We start from the raw sequence: 20,362 nt of genomic DNA, 5'->3' as shown, positions 1-20,362 counted from the left end.
CTATTTTGGATTCTAAGGTTTTTACCAAGATGTTTCACCGGGAATAATTCATCTTGGGGGTTTGAACTACAGATCTCTAATTAGGAAAGAGCCTTCACCGGGAAGACATTCTCAATCCTAGGTCATATTCCTATAATATATATATAATTTAACTGTCCTAGGGTTTACACTCAAACGTAGTTCTAAACTAATATATGCAGAGTTTATATTTGACAGTAATTTAAATAAAGACTGTAAATTGAAAGCTTGTAAAGCCTAACCTAGATGGAGTGGAGGCCTTTGGAGAAGTATGTACAAAGCCTTACCAGCAATTGATGGATAACAGTTGAATATATATATGATAAACAGTTAATGGTTTTTTTGAAAACAGAAGAAGTGAAGATGGACATAGGTCACATAGGTATCTGAAGAGTTTCACCGGGAATAATGCCCTTCAAATACCAGAAGAATGTTTTGAAAACAGAAAGAAGATTTTGAAAATACAGTTTTGTAAAACAAACTATGAAAAGAAAGAAGGTGTTGGGTCTTACACTCTAATAGAGGCCCATTTAAAAATGATTTACTGTTTATGAAAACAGTTGAAAAGATACGAGGTTCTGTTGTTTGAAAACCTCGATCGTCTGTTTACTTTGAAGTTTGAACATAATTTGAATTTTGACAAAAGTCAACTTAATTGAAGTACAAACAAAATCTATACCTAATTAAGACCTAAATGATTAGGGCTTTTAACACTAAAACACTTATGAAATATTAGGTTTTGAGATTTTAATGAAAACATATATTGAAATATATTTTAAAATACTTAAAACAACACCATTTTTAACCTAATAAAAATATATAAAATAAATAATATTTTTATGATTTTTTTGATTATTTATAAAATATATATATTAATCAATAAGTGCATAAAAAATGAATTAAAAAGGAGTTAATTTGATAGGTTAACTAATTGGTTAAAGTTGTGAAGAAATTAAGTGGAAAAGGTGATAAAAAAAATGGTTTTGTCACCTAGAGAGGTTCGAACCCACGCCCTTCATGATCACATTTCAAAACTTAACCAACTGAGCTGCGCGCGCAGCTTGTTAACTATATACACTCAATATATTATATTTTCAGATAAGCCAGGAAATTCAAATTTTACGCGCGCCATGTTCATCTTCTTCCTCGAGCTTCAGATTTTCAAATTCCTAACTCTCTGGTTTCTCAACTAAATGGCATGATGTAAACATCAATCTCACTCTTTTTTGGACAAGGAACATGATCATGGGCTCAAAATTCATTTATTCTAAGTGTAACTAACGAATTTCATCATGAACACGAAGAACATATAAACCCTAATTTTAAAATTAAATGATGCACAAGATGAATAAATGAATGATGATAGAGGGTTTTCAATCCTCTGATGATGCTGAACAAGATAGAATCGAGCTTTACCACAAAGAGTGCTTAAATTAAAGAGGTGGAGTTCAGAAACTTACCTCTGAAAATGGAGGTCGTGAGGATGGTAGAGAGCACCTGGGCTTGTATGAATGATCCCAAAAGCTTCCTTGGGACTCAGTGATGCTAACTGAATGCTTATTGTAACTTTAATTCTCCTGAATTGCTCTATGGACCTCCCTCGATTTGAGCTTCAAGTGAACATGGAGGATGATGAATCTGCAGTTACAGATGAGCTGCGACCATCTGGATAGCTCCACTACCTCCTATGGAACGTGCCTGGATGCTTAACCTTGCTTGGAGCCTTCTGAATTGCTCTGTGGACCTCCAACTGCAACAGCTCCAAAGTGAGAGCAACAATGGCGTTCCTCCACTTACAGAAGTGATCCAGGTGCTTGGATCACCTCAAATGAACCCCCTTGAGATGTTAGAATGCTTACTTTCCAAAGAAGAGCTTTGGTTTGAAGAAAACGATTCTTCTTGCCAAAGAACTTTGAAAAACCATAAGCATGAGAAGAGAAAGAGAAAGCAAGGATTATAGTTGCTTTGGTGTGTTTTTTGAATGAGAAAGAGTCCTCTATTTATAGGCAATTGATTCAGTACTAATTGAGAGAGTGAGCTTGCTTAATGAGGGAGTTTTGATTTCTTGGCCATGAAGAAATTCCAAGAATCTTCAAAATGCAATGATGGCCAAATCGAGCTAGCTCCCTATCTATTGATCTTATCTGGTCTTGGGGAACATTTCTGATGCAGAGGAGTGTTCCAATTGGTTGGTGAGAAGATTCCTTGGGTGATTCATCAATTTGCCATAAATTCACAAATGTAATCATTACATAATCACATGTTCTTGTTTTTAGAATCTTCTTCAATTCTCATGTCATGGTAAAAATGAATGCATGGCATGTTTGCAGATGTGTTATGGGTCATGTAGCATCCATAAGAGAGGTCATTTGCACAAAATTAGGAAGTTTCAAATTGTACATGACCTATAATTTTACTTCATGAGGCCAACTTTGAACAAGCATAACTCTTAGCTCAAAATGAATTTGGAGAAGGTTGAACACAATTTGGAAAGCCCTAAACATCTACTTCAAATCATTAGTTTGGAGTTTCTTCAGAATCCTTTGGCAAATTTGTGAAAAATGAGGCCAAAGTTGGAAGAAAACTAGGTTAAAACACTTAAAAAAAATTTCTAAGTTTTTATAACCTAAAGCTTCAAAATTCCAAAACTCTTAAATGGTTGATCTTTTGAAAAAAGTTCCTATGTAAGATGTTGTTTTATTTTGAAAAATATACAACTTTCATGTTGGAAGTTTTTTGGGTTGTGTAGGTGAAATTTTGAGTTCCCATAATGCCCTCAAAAACCCTAATTCCCGACTTTTTGTTCCTTGATGATTCTCTTTGAATTTCTTTGGTCAAATGACTTTAATATCCATATATTTATGATATTGATCCTTGAAAGTCATGGTTTGACCAAAAATCTTAAAAGTCAAAGGTGATCCCATACAGTTGACTTTTTCCAAATAAGGTGAGATTTTGGACTTTTGTGTGGAATTAAGATCTTCTCCTCAAATGAGTGATGTAAATGGGTTATATTGAGGTAGTAGAGGTCCTTGAATCATGTCTTGAGTTTTGGATCCATACCCTGATTAAAAGTCAACTATCAGATGAATTAGGTTAAAAACCCTAATTGTCGACAAGATGAAAATGATGACTGTGGATCTTGAATTGAGGTGTGATGTCCAGTGGATCTTATTGTATGGATCATTTGAAGATGATTGAAGTTTTTAATAGATGTCCTGGAGCTTTTTAGGGTTTCCCAAAGGTGATCCCTGATTTCAGTCCTTGATAGGCTCAAAAACCCTAGTCTGGTGACCTGAGTAAATCTGTATTCAGAGGACTGGGTGTCTAATCAATCATAGGTGAGAAAATGAAGCTCTTGAGTCCTATGATTATGTTAGAGACTAATCCTTCTACTGATTGATCCTTTGCATGAGTTTTCTTGTCTTTGAACATCCTTGATTAAATGCCAAATGAAGAAGTGACTGCTCTGGGTACTTGCTTTGACCTGATGAAAATCCTGAAGATATGTCATCTCAGGGGGGTCAAAAATTAGGGTATGACACCAAGCAATAGAGTAGGTCGACCTATCGCCCCAAAATTTGCCAAATTATGTGTTTGCCTTCAGCCAACTCTGCTAGCACCTATATATATCATTTTCAGCTAATTATTGAAGTCAACACCAACAACTGAAAGATACACAAAGTCTTCTCATCTTCTATCTTCTTGCTAACTCCAACACAATTACACACAACAATTCTTGTGGTGAGGGTTTGTGATCAAGATTGATAACGTCCATGGAAAGGAATTGAATGTTCCTAGTGGGTGAAGATTTGTGGGGTTAGTGGTGAATAAAATCTGCAGATTATGTCCTCCAAGATTGGTGAATTTTGGGGGGTTTTTGTCAAGAGGCTTCATCAACGATTCAGCTGAGTGTAGAAGTTGAAGAACAAGGGTTCATTCAATTCACAACACTGCAGAAAGGGAATCAACGACAAGCTCTTGGAAGATACTTGATCTGGCTCAAGATTAAGGGGAAGAAGATACAAAGAATCAACACATTTGGTTTATCGTTATTGCTTTGTTATCTTGTTTGTATAAACTCTTTTCAATCATAATGAAAGACATCCCAATTCCCGTTTGGAATTGGGGGCAGATGTAGTCGTAGCGAGGACGGTCGACGAACTGCCTGAACAAATATCATGTTCGTTATTGCTTTTATCTTTTCGATTACATTGTGCATTATTTTTTGTTATAATCGCAAATTGATTTACGAATCAACGTGTTAAACTTATGTGATAAAATCCTGCAAACATATCACAGGTCATCACACATTGATTCACAATTCAAGTTGATTATTATATACCACGTGTTTGATATATTGCTTCTTTCATTAATCAAAGTCATTGGAAACAAGCTTATCCAAGTTAAACTCTTAAACGATTTATCGTAGCATAACTTGTTGATTCTCTAATAGTTTTCATCTTCACATCATAATCAGTTTGTGGTTTAAAAACATATTTGATCCTTCCCGTAGCGGTTTGGAATAAATGCGAGTCGATCCCTAAACGATTTCGCCATATTTTTTAAGAAAATCCGAATAAATTCTGAAGTATCTATTCACCCCCCCTCTAGATACGTAAGCCAAACGTCTAACACCAACCCTTGCTGTACATACATCCTTCAAAGGCCTCCACTTCATCCAGGTTAGGCTTTACAGCTTTCATTTAAATAACTGTCAAACATAAACTGTATATACATTGTTTAGAACTCCGTCTGAGAAAAACCTTAGGATAAATAAACTGTATATATATTATAGAACTATGGCCTAGGATTGAGAATGTCTTCCCGATGAAGGCTCTTTCCTAATTAGAATTCTTTAGTTCAACCTCAAGATGAATTATTCCCGGTGAAACATCTTAAAAAAGCCTTAGAACAAAAATAGGGCACATCCATCCAAGAGGAATTATTCCCGGTGAAACCTCTTACCCATTTGCTTAGAGCCAAACTAAGTTCAAAACCAACATAGCTTTCTCTTGTGCTATAACAAGGACCCTCGATTAGCCTTCTCTTGGGCTTACAATACAAGGACCCACAGGCTTCTTAAAAGCATATTCCCAACTTTCTCTTGAGCTTGTATACAAGGACCCATCAGGTTTCTTATAAACATATGAACAGGTCTTTAGTAACCTTTTAGCCTACCCTGGTGAGATTCTTCTATTCTTCAAACCAGACTTCAAATAAGCTAAGAATATCTCAATCACAGTATTGAGTTCACCTTTTGGAATGAGAGACATGGACAGTCTCTATCACCCATATCTTCAATCTCTAATGAGTCTTCTCCATAGTAGAGTCTAGATTCCCCATCTGGAATTTCCCCAATTAGAGTCTGCCTTAATCTTGGGCTTTAAACAAGAAGTAAATCAATCTTTCATAAAATTCCCTGGAAAGGGTCAGCCTCCATTAATTCCTTCATTTCATAAAATTCCTTAGAAAGGGTCAGCCTCCATCAATTCCTTTATTTCATAAAATTCCCTGGAAAGGGTCAGCCTCCATCAATTCCTTCATTTCATAAAATTCCCTGGAAAGGGTTAGCTTCAAATTAATCCTTCAAATCCAAATTCCTTAGAAAGGGTTAGTTTCCATCATCCATCATTCAAACCATCAAAACTCCCCGGTAGAGTCAACCCTAGGTCAGTCTCAATCATTCAAACAAATTCCCTGTAAGGTCAACCTTCAAACTTGGGCTTTCAATCATCAATCCCTGCTTAATAAAAGCAAATTCCTCAGTAGGGTCAATCTCCAATCTCTGCACAATAGAGTAACCCTCAGTAGAGTTAGCCTTAACCTTGGGCTTTGTACAAGGCAGATAATAGAGTCTCCACAGTGAGTCTTTCCCTACTAAGTCAGTGATCACGACTTTACGTGTCTATTAATCTGATGACTGCAAGTGCACAGTCGTGTCGTGTAGTTTTAAAAGATATCGAATCCACAGGGACTATGAATCGATCTACCGTTATCTAAGGTTACTATGTAAAGCTAGGGCTACTAATATTTCGATTGTTCCTAAGGGAAAGTGATTGTGAGAAATAAAGAATATAATAAAAGACAGATATCAGCATGTATTTCGTTTAACTTAAGGTGATCCGAAGGTCCATTGGCTTTTGCATAATTCGATTAAAAATCTTTACTAATTCAATTGGTTAAAAATCCTCGTCTCAAACTTTCGCTCTGTTGATTTAGATTACTATCCTATTCCTAATGTACGCTTTCGCCATCCCATTAGATTTTAGAAAAGCTTTTTGGAAACAACGTAATTAATAAAATGCATGTTTTATGAAGTTGTTATCTATTTAAATCTCCTAATCTCAAACTTTCGCTCTGTTGACTCGGAACATGCTAATATCCCTAACGTACGCTTTTGCCATCCCGCTCGGGTGTAAAAACAATTTTTGAAAATAAATAAGTTCTAATTAGTTTTAATACGCTTTCGCCATCCTTAAAACTAATGTCCTATGTCTACTATCCAGTTAAAGATCTCAAACTTTCGCTCTATTGATTTTAACCTTTGACCGTCTTAAGATCTCAAACTTTTGCTCTATTGTTCTTAAGACTTACTAATTAAATTAGACATACAAACCAAAAACAGGTGATAATTAACAAAACATAATTAAGCCAATTTATTTCGGACCCCTACGGTTAACTTACTTTACATACCGATACCTTAGTAATTTAGCCAGACATATTAAAACAGTTAAGCATGCATGAATTAATTTGGCTTATAATAAAAGCATGTTAATTGGCATATAATATATCATGCAAATAAATATATAAATAAAGGCAGTAAATATTAAACCTGAATTAAATAAATTGAAACTGAATCTTCGAGTACTGAACTTCCACCACAGGTTGGCTGGATCGTTCTTCGGAATTTAAACGGACGGAAAATAAAACAAGGAAAATAAAAGGCGATAAATCTAACGTAAGGCTAGATTTATAAAAGGTTCACAACAATTTCCGGTGTAGAAATCGTTGTGAGAAAATAACTGTTTGAATTAAAGGAAGGCAGAAAATATAATGCACGGTACAATTTCGGCAGCACTTCGTTAGCAGGAAATCGGACAGATTGAAGTGAAGTGGCTGCCTCTATTTATAGGCGAGCCTTTGCAGTTGGAATGCGTGAAAGTAGGGACTTCTCAGACTGGGACTTGGAGACGTGCGTCTCCACTTCTTTAGGGAGACTCAGCACACGACTTGAGACGTGCGTCTCAAGTGGAGAGAATCTAGGAGTGGTTGGAGACGGGTGTCTCCTCTTGGTGACGTGGCAGAAGAACGTTGGAGACGTGCGTCTCCACTTGCTTGTGTGGTTTGGGCCACGCACAATTGATCCTTCATGGGTTGGGTCATTAGCCTTGCACATTTTGGGTCTTATTTGCACCTCCTTTTCACTTCAGCACCCATTTTTCATCTTTTAGGCACAAATAGTGGTCATTTTAACTCCATTTCCTCTCCCTTTCACAAATAGTCTCAATAAGATGGTAAAACCTGAAACAAAGCAAATACTCGCATAATATCATAATAAAACAATAAAATAAACGGAAAATGCTATAAATATCTATTGATTTCAGGCTAAATATACGATATAAAATCGTGTTATCAAATTCCCCCAGACTTGAACCTTTGCTTGTCCTCAAGCAAAATAATAAGGTAAAGATAGGAGGACAGCGAAATGAAATACGCTTCCACCACGTCGTTCGGTCATACTCAGCTACATAATGTTTTTGTTTGAAAATAATGTTGCAGATCCAAGCAATAAACTTATAGTAACGACACTAGACAACTCCCAGCATGCATACCAATCCGAATCATGCCATTATAGCTTGATCTTGACTCGTCATCATGTTTTACCCTTTTCATTCGCGCGCAATCACATTAAGCCATTTATCTTGACACGCACATAGCAGAGTAGTCGGTTAGTGACTATGATCCTTCTTATGGAGTTCTGGCACAATTATGTGGTATACTCCTTAGCGCTCATTTGTAGATCGCGGGGAATCGGACAATAGTCCCTCCTACCAAGTTCAGTACCAGACGACTTCTGAACCAATCAACAATGAGTTTTTAAATTCTTTGTATTTGAGATTTGCGACCGTTAGGTTAAATGATCTTGTGAGGATCACCTTACTTAGTAGGCACATTTCTTGTTACGGTTAAGCACATAATTATTATTATGAGGATCATACACTTATATTCATCGACTCCCTGCGTAGTTTGTATCTAAGACGGTGCCGACTGCTAGAATAAACTACTAAGGGTTACTTCAAAAATTAAAGTCGATGGTTTCGGTATAAAGGGTAGTCAAATCGGTTACACATACTTGGGGGTTTTAGAGTGTTGGGACAGTAAGGATATTGACTTGATTCAATTTCTATGCGTTGAGTGTTTGAGTAGCTTCGTATTTCTCGAACGTGTGGGGTTTGCGTTTATCGTTTAGGAGCAAAAATTTTTTTTTATGGCTCAAAAAAATGGAAGAAATTGAAATAACTACGGAATTATAAAGATAAGACTTGAAATGCCATAAATATTCTTTATTGAATTAGAAAAACATTACAAGGAAGGGAAATGAAACTTAAAGAAGGGAAATAAACTAAAAGGAAATAAAACTAAAGCAAGTAATACGACTCCCCCAGACTTAGATGATGCAGTGTCCTGAATGCATGAGAACTACTCCTCAGTGTTGCGGTTGCGAGAACTGCTTGCGCCTCTTGTACGAACACGGCGACGTCTATCAGTAGGAGAGTCATTTACACGACTGTTAAGATCATGCAAATATGTAGCAATTTCAGTGTATTGACCTTCGTTCCTAATGGCATAGTCACGGTGCTCTTGTTGTATCTCTCGAATAAGCCTCAGTGTTTCAGTTTGATTTGTCTGCATAGCTTGAACGAGTTGATCTTGGCGTAGAATTTCAGCATACATGGCATCAAGAGTGATAGGCGGAGGGTTGTTTTGAGGAGGTTGGTTGACATCAGCTTGCCCTTGGTTGAGTTCTTCTTCATTTGCATCCATAGGTTCATTAGGATGTTCTGGTTGGTTATCGTGAGGATTGTCTTCAATAAGCCTCCAACGCTGAACATAACGGATGTTGATTCTTTCAGGGCATGGAAGGACGACATAAGGAATCAGAACTTTGTTGACGACCAAAGTGTATCAGCCATCATGGCGGGGTGAAACCAAGTGGGAGTCACGGCAATAAGTGAGGTCGAGTGATTGAGCAGGCATCATGAGATGAGAGAGGGAGATGAGTTCATCACCAAGACCTAAGGCACAGGCCAAGGAAGTAATAATACCGCCAAACAGAAAGGGGTTTGTAGCAGGGGCGTTGACGCAGCTTTGGATGTGTTGGAGCATAAAAGGTGCGGCATTGAAACGGAGGTTGTTTAGCGCACAATAAAGGAAAAATAATTCATGCTGATTTACCTTGTGGTTGTTGGATCTCGCAAAAATAGTATGCCCCAAAACACGCTGAAAATAACGTATAGCGGGGTTTTGAATGTGAGAAGCATGTAGAGCCCTCCAACCAGTAGGAACTTCGCCAGTGAGATTAAACCAGAGGTCGAAAGCATGTTGTTCCCATGAACGACCATTGAGTTCTTGAAAAATTGTGCGGAGAGCATTTGGTGCATTATTAAAATGCAAGTACGTAGCCACTACATCTTGATCCAGAGTATATTCACGGTTGAACATCCGAAATTGGATGCTACCGGTTGAGAGTGGTTGATCAGAAGGAGTGTCGTAGTTGAATGAACTCAAGAACTCCAAGACGAGCGGCTCATAAATTGGTACGGGTTCGGTACAAAGTGGTGTAGGCTAGATTTAGTGAGTAAACGGGTGACACCATCAATGAGACCCAGAGTTTCTAGACATTCGATGTTCACAAATTTTGTGGGAACAACCGAACGTTCATAGAATGCAAGGTATTTGGTTCTTTGAGCATCGTTGTCATCCTCTCGAAAGATAGTATTTGCAAGGTTAGGAGGTGGCCTCTCTGGACGCACACTACGGATGATTGAACGTGGAGGCATGATGAGTTTGAAAAGAAAATTAGTATGGAGAGTAGAAGAGTAGAAAATGGTTTGGAGGTTGTGAAGAAGAAGAGTGGTGGTGGTGTGGTTTTATAGTGAGGTTTGAAAATGGTGTGGTTAATGGAGAATTAAAATGGAATTATGGTGGTGTTTGAAGTTTGAATGGAATAGAAGAATGGGAAATGATGAAGAGTTAAAGAGGTGAATGATGGAGGATGAATGAGGTTTATGGTGTTTAAATGGAAGAAATAATGGGAAGAATCAAGAGGAATGAATGTTGAATTTTGAAATTCAAATTCAAAATTCAAAATGGGGAGTAAAGAGAGTCTTCTGCGTGGTCAAATGGTGCAGACTGCTGGCCTTGGGAGACGCGCGTCTCAGGCAGTCAGTCTGCTGGGGGACAGGGCATGGAGACGTGCGTCTCCTGTCCTTTGCATACTGAGGTCTGGTCCCACAGAGGTGGAGACGCGCGTCTCCTAACTTAGGAAGGTGATCTCCACGCATGTAATGGTCAAGACAGGTTCTGACAGATAACATTAAGTATGGAATAATAGTTCAGAACAGTGTCATTGTTTCATACTATAAACAGCAAAAATAATGGTATCCAGGAATATATGGCAGTTAATAGTAATGCAGTATAACACAGTAGCAGTAATGAATAAAATTTTGCATTTAATATTAAACTGGTACTGAGTGTTGACAGAAATAGAATGTAGAAGTGCAGAAAGTGAAATCTAAACTTAGAAATTGAAATTACTAAAACTAGAAATAAAATCTAAAAATCTAAACGGTAACATCTAGCCACGTCTATTGTTGTGCACATTAGAGTAAATGTGTTTGAAGACTTCGTCGAATTGAGCATTTACGGTGTCGATGAAATCGAAGAAATGCATTTGCAAAGTGTGTAGCTCGTTGCGCACATGTTGTACATCTTGTTATAGTGCAGTGATGGCTTGCTCGTGCATGTTCAGATTAGGCATTCTTTGATTCACCGATGCGGTGGATGCAGCGGGTTGTTGTGCCTCGAGCTCGACATCAGTCATATCAACATTGTAATCATCAGCAGAATCTTCAGAAGGAGTTTCAGGCTCATACTCGGGTATAGGTTCATCTTTAGAAAGAGGTTCATAATCAGGAATGGGTTCATCTTCAGGATTAGGGTCATAGTATCCAGGAGGAGTGTGAGGCTCAGATTCTGATACGTGCATTTCCTCATCAAAATGTTCATAAGCTTGAGGGGTTTCAGGTGAGGGTTCTCTCTCAGGAATCTGACCATAGTAAAGTCAGTTAGCAGGGTTGTGCACACTCGTCCTTGAACTCGGTAAGGTGAACTGATCTAATACTTTGTTATCAATGAGTAAATCAAACTGATCAGGTCCAAGGTTACCGATGATACCTCGGTTAAAGCAGAAGTGAATGTCCATAGAATTGTGGGAACCAAGAGGTGTCAATCTAAGCAAAGGTACTCTCATTCCTATAGCATTAGCAATCATAGTGACAAATCCGCCGATCCTAATAGGTGAAACTTCGTCTTGCATGATGCGCTCGAAGTTTGTTAGCATGAAAGCGATGGCATTGACCGGGCGATTCTGAGAGGAGCAGAGCATGATGAATAACTCTTCTCTAGAAACTTCAGTGACATTATCGGGTTTACCAAAGATGTAGTGAGCAATGATCTTATGGAAGTATCTGAAAGCGGGGTTATGGATGTTCTCAGATTGGAATTCGTTCTCTTCAGGGTTGTCGTTTCCAGTGATCTTGCCCCAATATCGTTCCAACTCCCAGTACGCAAGGCTGTCTTCAACTACTCGGGTGTATGCATCTGATCCATGAGGTAGCTCTAGCCTTTCAGCAAAATCTCGGATGCAAAAATTAAATTCCATACCAAAGAGTCTAAAGAGAATGACTCCTTTTCTCAGTCCTTGTCCACAGTTAGGAAGATAGGTCAGGGAGCTCAAGAATTCCAGAGTGAGCTTCCGGTAGGTACTAAACTTGCGGAACAGGTGAGAACCAGTCCAACCGATTTGGTTTAGCAGGTACAGAACGCTTTCTTCGATACCAAGTCTTACCATAGTCGGTTGGCGAGGATAGCAAGTCAAATCCATTTGTCTTTCAGCCAACTTATCAAATCTTGCTTCTTGTCCTCTACCACGGAACACAACTTCCATATTATCGACTTCTTGCATCTTAGTTAGTAGTTAAGAAAAACCTAGAAGTTGAAAATATTAAGATTAAGTTAGAACTAGGCTAGTGTTGATTTAAAAGGAAGAAAAATAAAAATAAAAATAATGTAAAAATGTAACAAATTATAATAATAAATATAATTATTAAAAAAAGAATATTTTCTCCAATTAAGATAGCAGTTATAATTATAGTAGTTATTATAAAATGTAGGAAAAAAATGTAAAATTGATTAAAATTAATATAATTAAAAATAGAATAGATTATTTAGATGAAAATAAAAGGTTAAAAATAAAAATAAAAATAAAATAAAAGAATAAATAAATGTGGGTTGTCTCCCACCAAGCGCTTTGTTTTATGTCGTAAGCTCGACGATTTTAAAAATAGAAAACTATTTTTTCGAATGAGCGGGCAGCTCGTCAAGTTTAAAAAGTTCGATGTTTTCATCGTGTTCGAGATGATGGTAATACTTAAGACGTTGCCCATTTACGACAAAAGGTTTGACGGTTTCTCCTTTGATTTCAATCGCTCCACTCGGAAATATGTTAGTTATTTCGAAAGGGCCAGACCATCTAGATCGTAACTTCCCAGGAAATAATTTTAGTCTAGAATTAAACAAAAGTACTTTATCGCCTATGCTAAAATTTTTCCTAGATATACGCTTGTCGTGCCATTTTTTCGTTCTCTCTTTATAGATTTTGGCGTTTTCATAAGCGTCTTGTCTAAGTTCTTCTAATTCGTTTATGTCTAGAAGTCGTTTCTCACCAGCGGCAGTGTAGTTTAGGTTTAAGTTCTTAATGGCCCAATAGGCTTTATGTTCTAACTCTACCGGGAGGTGGCATGATTTTCCATAAACGAGTTTGAATGGGGTAGTTCCTATTGGAGTTTTGAAAGCTGTTCTATAAGCCCATAAAGCTTCATTTAGCTTGGTTGACCAATCTTTTCTAGATATAGCAATAGTTTTCTCCAATATTTGTTTTATTTCGCGGTTAGATACTTCTACTTGTCCGCTTGTTTGTGGATGGTATGGTGTAGCTATTCGATGATTTACTCCATATTTTCGAAGGAGTTTCTCAAGTATTCTTGAAATGAAATGGGAACCACCATCGCTAATTACCAGTCTAGGCACACCGAACCTAGGAAAGATGACGTTTTTGAAGAGTTTGATAACTACTCGTGTATCGTTTGTAGGAGAAGCGATAGCTTCTATCCATTTTGAAACGTAATCGACGGCTACGCGTATATATTGATTTCCAAACGATGACGGAAACGGACCCATAAAGTCTATTCCCCAGACGTCAAATATTTCTACTTCCAGAATGCCCTTTTGAGGCATTTCATCGCGTCTCGAAATGTTTCCGGTTCGTTGGCATCTATCACAGTTTAGTACAGCAAAATAAACATCTTTCCACAGGTTGGGCCAGAAGAGTCCAGATTAAAGGATTTTGGCGCAGGTTCTAGATGTGCTATGGTGTCCTCCACACAGTGCAGAATGGCAGTGTGTTATTATACTTCCTATTTCTTCCTCGGGTACACAACGTCTAAAGATTCCATCGGGGCCTCTTTTGAACAGGAGTGGATCGTCCCAATAGTAATGTTTTAGGTCATGGAAGAATTTCTTCTTCTGTTGGTAACTTAGATCAGGAGGAAGCACACCAGCAGCTAGGTACTTTACGAAATCTGCATACCAAGGTGTGTCAGAGCGGGCTAAAGCTATTTCTGCTAATTTGTTGGTTTCAGCGTTTGGATGGTATGGTTCGAATTCATTGGCTTCTAACTGAGCGATGAGTCTTTCATAAGGGAAATCATCGTCAATTGGTACTTGTTCGGGTTTCATGTTTTCCAATCGAGAGAGGTGATCTGCTACGACATTTTCAGTTCCCTTTTTATCTTTAATTTCCAGGTCGAACTCTTGTAGTAACAAAATCCATCTCAAAAGTCTCGGTTTGGCGTCCTTTTTGGTTAGGAGGTACCTAATGGCGGCGTGGTCAGTGTATATGATTATTTTGGCTCCTACCAGGTAAGAACGGAACTTGTCTAATGCGAATACGACAGCTAGTAATTCTTTTTCTGTCGTGGCGTAATTCATTTGAGCTTCGTCTAGGGTTCTACTCGCATAGTATATGACATGTAGTTTCTTATCTTTTCTTTGCCCTAGAACGGCTCCTACAGCATAATCACTTGCGTCACACATTATTTCGAAAGGCTCGTTCTAGTAGGGAGGTTGCATAATAGGCGCCGAGATTAATGCTCGTTTAAGCGTATGAAATGCTTTAGTGCATTTATTGGTAAAAATAAATTCGGCGTCTTTCATTAGTAATTCAGTTAAGGGTTTGGTTATTTTAGAGAAATCCTTAATGAAGCGTCGGTAAAAACCAGCGTGTCCTAGAAAACTTCTTATTTCTCTAACAGTTTTGGGAGGTTGAAGGTTTTCGATAATTTCGATTTTTGCTTTATCTACTTCGATCCCTCTATCAGATACGATGTGTCCAAGTACAATTCCTTGTCGAACCATGAAATGGCACTTTTCCCAATTAAGGACTAGGTTTACGCTTACGCATCGTTTAAGTACCAATTCAAGGTTCTCTAAACATGTTTCAAAACTTCCTCCACAGACAGAGAAGTCGTCCATAAAGACCTCCATTATTCCATCTAGGAAGTCGGCAAATATTGCCATCATGCATCTTTGGAAGGTCGCGGGTGCATTGCAAAGCCCAAAGGGCATTCGTCTATAAGCGAATGTACCATAAGGACAAGTAAATGTGGTCTTCTCTTGGTCGTCAAGGTGGATAGGAATTTGGAAAAATCCAGAGTATCCATCCAGATAACAGAAATGTGAGTGTTTAGCTAGGCGTTCGAGCATTTGATCTATGAAAGGTAAAGGGAAATGGTCTTTTCGGGTAGCTTTGTTTAGCTTCCTATAGTCAATGCACATTCTCCATCCAGTTTGGGTACGTTGCGTTACAGATTCGCCTTTTGCGTTAGTGATTACAGTAACTCCTCCTTTCTTTGGTACGACATGAACAGGGCTAACCCATTTACTATCGGATATAGGATATATTATTCCGGCTTCTAGCAGTTTTTGGATTTCCTTTTTAACCACATCTCTCATAATAGGATTTATTCGCCTTTGATGTTCTCTAGAGGTTTTACAATCGTCTTCGAGCATAATGCGGTGCATACAGAGGGAAGGACTTATTCCTTTCAAATCTGATATGTTATATCCTAAAGCGGTTGGGTATTTTCTCAGGACAGTAAGTAATTTTACAGTTTCGGTTTGTCCTAAGTCAGCGTTAACTATAACTGGTCGGTTACATTCTTCGTCTAGGAATTCGTATCTAAGATCGGTAGGCAGTGTTTTCAGTTCTATAGCAGGTTTCTTCGGTCCAGGTATAGGATCAGGAGTTAAGGCTAAGCATTCACTCAGATGGTCATCTTGATATTCCCCACGCCAGTTGTCATCTTCAAAGATTGGCGCTATAGGAATTTTTAGGATCTCGGTTTCCTTATTTGGTTCGGATTTTATTTCATTAACACACTCGTCGATTATGTCGGCAGAGTAGCATGTGTCAATTATAGAGGGTGCTTTTAGGAATTGGGAGAGTATAAATTCTATTTTCTCTTCTCCTACTTCGAAAGTAAGCTTTCCTCGCTTGACATCTATGATTGCACCAGCGGTTGCTAAGAAGGGTCTTCCTAATATGATCGAGATGTTAGAATCTTCTTGGATATCCATAATGATGAAATCAGTTGGGATGTAGAATTGACCTACACGAACAGGGATATTTTCTAACATTCCTACAGGGTATTTGACTGAACGGTCAGCTAATTGAAGAGACATTCTCGTTGCTTTAAGCTCACCCAGATTTAGTTTCTTACAGGTTGAAAGAGGCATCAAACTAACACTGGGTCCTAAATCGCACAGGGCTTTCTCTCTGATGGTTTTTCCTATTACGCAGGGTATAGAGAAACTACCAGGATCTTTCAGTTTTGGAGGCATGTTATTTTGGATGATAGCGCTACATTCAGCGGTAAGCGTTACAGTTTCGTTATCCTCGAGTTTCTTTTTGTTTGATAGGATTTCTTTTATGAATTTAGCGTATGAAGGCATTTCAGCTATGGCTTCTGTGAACGGTATGGTTATGTTTAATTGTTTCAGAAGTTCTACAAATCTTTTAAATTGCGCTTCGGTTTTTGATTTAGCTAATCTCTGAGGGTAAGGAATTGGTGGCTTATAAGGTGGTGGTGGAACGTAAGGTTTCTCTTTTTCAGGTTCCACTTCGTTGTTGCTCTCATTGGCCTTAGCAATTTGATCATCGGTTGATGTCTTTTGGGTTTCCTTTGGCTCTTGTTGTGACATGGGTGCGTTTTGAGTTCTAGGATCAATGGGTCCATCGTAATTCGTTCCACTTCGTAGTGTTATCGCGTTCGCATGTCCTTTAGGATTAGGTTGTGGTTGAGCAGGAAACGTGCCAGCAGGGGCGGCAGTAGGTGCTTGTTGTTGAGCTACTTGTGAGATTTGAGTTTCTAACATTTTGTTATGCGTAGCTAAGGCATCTACTTTGTTCGATAGTTGTTTTAGTTGCTCGCTATTGTGGATGTTTTGATTTAGGAAGTCCTTATTGGTTTGTTGTTGGGAAGCTATAAAGTTCTCCATCATGATTTCTAGGTTTGACTTCCTAGGGGTGTTTTGAGCAGCTACAGGCGCTTTTTGGTAGCCAGGTGGCACAACAGGTGCTTGTCCAGGCGCGTACAACGCGTTGTTGTTTTTATAAGAAACGTTCGGCTGGTTTTTCCATCCAAGGTTGTACGTGTTAGAATAAGGGTTTCCTTGAGCATAGTTTACTTGATCAGATGGGACTCCAGTCAAGAGTTGACATTCGGCAACTGCGTGTCCAGTCAATCCACAAATCTCGCAGTTAGGTGTTACGGCAGCAGCGGTGGCTGAAGGAGTAATGGTTAAGTTCTCGATCTTTTGAGTTAAAGCGTCTACTTTAGCGTTAACGCGGTCTATACCACTTATTTCGTACATTCCTCCTTTGGTTTGGGCTTTCTCTAGAGCGGCTCGTTCTCCACCCCATTGGTAATGGTTTTGTGCCATGTTCTCAATGAGGTTGTATGCTTCATCATGGGGTTTGTCCATTAATGCTCCGCCAGCAGCGGCATCTATAGTCATTTTAGTGTTATATAAGAGACCACCATAGAAAGTATGGATGATCAGCCATGGTTCGAGTCCATGATGAGGGCATAGTCTAAGCATGTCCTTGTAACGTTCCCAAGCTTCGAAGAGTGATTCGTTATCTTTCTGGGTAAATCCGTTGATTTGACCTCTGAGCATAGCAGTTTTGCTAGGCGGAAAGTATCTCGCTAAGAATACTCTCTTCAATTCGTCCCATGTAGTTATGGAATTAGAAGGCAGGGATTGAAGCCACGCTCTAGCTCTATCTCTCAAGGAGAAAGGAAAGAGACGTAATCGAATAGCTTCGGAACTAACGTTGTTAGCTTTGACAGTGTCGGCATATTGCACGAACACAGATAAATGGAGGTTGGGGTCGTCTGCAGGGCTTCCAGCGAATTGATTCTGTTGAACAGCTTGGACCAACGAAGGTTTCAGTTCGAAATTGTTTGCCTCAATCGCAGGTGGTGCGATACTTGAATGCGGTTCAGCGCGCGAAGGAGCGACATAGTCTCTAAGAGGACGAAGAGCAGCCATCTCTAACTTTGGGGTGATTTGATTAATTTGATCAGTAAAAGTCAATTCCTGATTAATCGGAATTGGTGCTACTTCGGGAAGATTGCGAGCTCGACGTTTGACGTTAATGAAACGTTCGATCTCGTTAATTCGTTGTATTAAATCTCCTCCTTGTGAACGAGTATTTGGCATACAATCGTTCAGAAAGAAAGGAAAGAATTTCCCTAGTCTCTACGGTGTAACAGTGAGTTACGATATCGACTTAAATAGTCCCCGGCAACGGCGCCAAAAACTTGATCGCGACTTTACGTGTCTATTAATCTGATGACTGCAAGTGCACAGTCGTGTCGTGTAGTTTTAAAAGATATCGAATCCACAGGGACTATGAATCGATCTACCGTTATCTAAGGTTACTATGTAAAGCTAGGGCTACTAATATTTCGATTGTTCCTAAGGGAAAGTGATTGTGAGAAATAAAGAATATAATAAAAGACAGATATCAGCATGTATTTCGTTAAACTTAAGGTGATCCGAAGGTCCATTGGCTTTTGCATAATTCGATTAAAAATCTTTACTAATTCAATTGGTTAAAAATCCTCATCTCAAACTTTCGCTCTATTGATTTAGATTACTATCCTAATCCTAATGTACGCTTTCGCCATCCCATTAGATTTTAGAAAAGCTTTTTGGAAACAACGTAATTAATAAAATGCCTGTTTTATGAAGTTGTTATCTATTTAAATCTCCTAATCTCAAACTTCCGCTCTGTTGACTCGGAACATGCTAATATCCCTAACGTACGCTTTCGCCATCCCGCTCGGGTGTAAAAACAATTTTTGAAAATAAATAAGTTCTAATTAGTTTTAATACGCTTTCGCCATCCTTAAAACTAATGTCCTATGTCTACTATCCAGTTAAAGATCTCAAACTTTCGCTCTATTAATTTTAACCTTTGACCGTCTTAAGATCTCAAACTTTCGCTCTATTGTTCTTAAGACTTACTAATTAAATTAGACATACAAACCAAAAACAGGTGATAATTAACAAAACATAATTAAGCCAATTTATTTCGGACCCCTACGGTTAACTTACTTTACATACCGATACCTTAGTAATTTAGCCAGACATATTAATACAGTTAAGCATGCATGAATTAATTTGGCTTATAATAAAAGGCATGTTAATTGGCATATAATATATCATGCAAATAAATATATAAATAAAGGCAGTAAATATTAAACCTGAATTAAATAAATTGAAACTGAATCTTCGAGTACTGAACTTCCACCACAGGTTGGCTGGATCGTTCTTCGGAATTTAAACGGACGGAAAATAAAACAAGGAAAATAAAAGGCGATAAATCTAACGTAAGGCTAGATTTATAAAAGGTTCACAACAATTTCCGGTGTAGAAATCGTTGTGAGAAAATAACTGTTTGAATTAAAGGAAGGCAGAAAATATAATGCACGGTACAATTTCGGCAGCACTTCGTTAGCAGGAAATCGGACAGATTGAAGTGATGTGGCTGCCTCTATTTATAGGCGAGCCTTTGCAGTTGGAATGCGTGAAAGTAGGGACTTCTCAGACTGGGACTTGGAGACGTGCGTCTCCACTTCTTTAGGGAGACTCAGCACACGACTTGAGACGTGTGTCTCAAGTGGAGAGAATCTAGGAGTGGTTGGAGACGGGCGTCTCCTCTTGGTGACGTGGCAGAAGAACGTTGGAGACGTGCGTCTCCACTTGCTTGTGTGGTTTGGGCCATGCACAATTGATCCTTCATGGGCTGGGTCATTAGCTTTGCACATTTTGGGTCTTATTTGCACCTCCTTTTCACTTCAGCACCCATTTTTCATCTTTTAGGCACAAATAGTGGTCATTTTAACTCCATTTCCTCTCCTTTTCACAAATAGTCTCAATAAGATGGTAAAACCTGAAACAAAGCAAATACTCGCATAATATCATAATAAAACAATAAAATAAACGGAAAATGCTATAAATATCTATGGATTTCAGGCTAAATATATGATATAAAATCATGTTATCAGTCAGCCACGACCTTGGGCTTTGTACAAGGCATAAAATAGAGTCATCCATAGTCTCCAAACTCTGTTTCCTCAATAGTCAGCCACAACCTTGGGCTTTGTACAAGGCAGAAAACAATGTCTCCATAGATAGAGTCAGCCACAATTCTGGGCTTTGTACAGAACACCAAATAAACCTTTCAATCAAATAAAACAAACACTCTCCAACTAGAGTCAGCCACAATTCTGGACTTCATACAGAACACAAATTTCAAGTCAAAGTCAATTCCCAGTGGAGTCATCTCCTAGAGTCAATAAAAACTCTTTTAAGCCTCAAGCTTGGGCCTCGTACAAGCCAGTCAAAATTCAAATCTTTCATACAGTAG

General features: G+C 38.4%; 1 non-coding gene across 1 annotated transcript; it reads left to right on the top strand.

The window, feature by feature from the left end:
• The first annotated feature begins 17,494 nt into the window (after nucleotides 1-17,494).
• LOC131627748 (small nucleolar RNA R71) lies at nucleotides 17,495-17,601 on the top strand. Its single transcript, XR_009291562.1, has one exon. It is a non-coding gene; the product is annotated as a small nucleolar RNA R71 (small nucleolar RNA).
• The last annotated feature ends 2,761 nt before the right edge of the window (nucleotides 17,602-20,362 follow it).

The sequence above is a fragment of the Vicia villosa genome, unplaced genomic scaffold (assembly GCF_029867415.1).
Source record: "Vicia villosa cultivar HV-30 ecotype Madison, WI unplaced genomic scaffold, Vvil1.0 ctg.000399F_1_1, whole genome shotgun sequence".
NCBI lineage: Eukaryota > Viridiplantae > Streptophyta > Magnoliopsida > Fabales > Fabaceae > Vicia > Vicia villosa.
The sequence above is the reverse complement of the archived record's forward strand: the minus strand, read 5'-3'. Positions and strand labels throughout refer to the sequence as shown.